The sequence below is a fragment of the Odontomachus brunneus genome, unplaced genomic scaffold (assembly GCF_010583005.1).
Source record: "Odontomachus brunneus isolate Ranch 3 - 2012 unplaced genomic scaffold, Obru_v1 Obru_scaffold_084, whole genome shotgun sequence".
NCBI classification, from domain to species: Eukaryota; Metazoa; Arthropoda; class Insecta; order Hymenoptera; family Formicidae; genus Odontomachus; species Odontomachus brunneus.
This window is the reverse complement of record NW_022639534.1, coordinates 1,474,548-1,476,111: the sequence shown is the minus strand read 5'-3', so window position 1 is coordinate 1,476,111 and position 1,564 is coordinate 1,474,548.

The following is a 1,564-nucleotide window of genomic DNA, read 5'->3' as shown; positions in this document are numbered from 1 at the left end:
ACCAAGTCCCAAAAGTCAATATTTCCCAAGATATAAAGGGTCAAAGTAGTGAAATATGGTCATCCACAGTAGTAAGACGTATGTTATAAGTGATACATTTATTCACAAAATAAATAAAAATCGATTTTTACATATATATATGTAATAAATATTTAGTTCCGCAATATATATGTATATGTATATACAGGGTGAGGCAAAAGTATCGGACCGGTGAAATATCTCGAAAAATATAAGTTTTATAAAAAACTGTTTCAGATCTTAAAAAGATCTATTGTATTTACTGATTTTAGCAGATTGATCTTGGGTGGCGTTTCCAAGGTCAAAAATCAGTTGTTTTCACGGCTACTCACAATCAGTTTTGATTTTGAGTAGCTGTGAAAACAACTGATTGTGAGTAGTCGTGAAAACAACTGATTTTGAATAGCTGTGAAAACAACTGATTGTGAATAGCCGTGAAAACAACTGATTGTGAGTAGCTGTGAAAACAACTGATTTTGAGTAGCCGTGAAAACAACTGATTGTGAGTAGCTGTGAAAACAACTGATTGTGAGTAGCCGTGAAAACAACTGATTGTGAGATCTGAAACAGTTTTTTGTAAAACTTATATTTTTCGAGATATTTCACCGCTCCAATACTTTTGCCCCACCCTGTATATACATATACATATATATTGCGGAACTAAATATTTATTACATATATATATATATATATATATATATGTAAAAATCGATTTTTATTTATTTCGTGAATAAATATCAATGTATCACTTATAACATATGTCTTACTACTGCGGATGACCATATTTCACTACTTTGAGCCTTTATATCTTGAGAAATATTGACTTTTGGGACTTGGTACAATGATAACTTTTTATCAGCATGGCGAAAATTATAACATAGTGAAATTTCAGCCAATTTGACCGAAAACTATTTTCCATAGATTTTGTGCGAGGTCCTTTGTTAGGGAAAGAATCGAATCGATTAAGGGCCTGAGCACAGACTTTTGCATAACGCATAATGCATAACACATAAGGAAATCAATCAATCAGAGTCATTTCTATCCTGGAGAGGGAAATAAAGGTCTCTGATGGTTGATTCCCTTATGCGTTATGCGTTATGCAAAAGTCTGTGCTCCCAGCCTAAGGGCTATCGCACACAAATTGACATAACTGCATATGCATAGCATAAGACCGTATGTACCAATGAGCATCGAGTATTAAGTCGCCATATTGGTGTTCGATGCTTAATATTCGATGCTCATTGGTCCATACGATTTTATGCTATGCATATGCAGTTATGTCAAATTGTGTGCGATAGCCCTAAGGGCCATACACACAAAATTACATAGACGCATATGCATAGCATAAGATCATATGGACCAATGAGCATTGAATATTAAGTCGCCATATTGATGATTGATACTTAATATTCGATGCTCATTGGTCCATACTATCTTATGCTATGCATATGCGTCTATGTAATTTTGTGTGTGATGGCCTTAAGAATCGGACATCTCTACACTGAACAGTAGAGATGCCCGATTCTTAATCGATTCGATTCTTTTC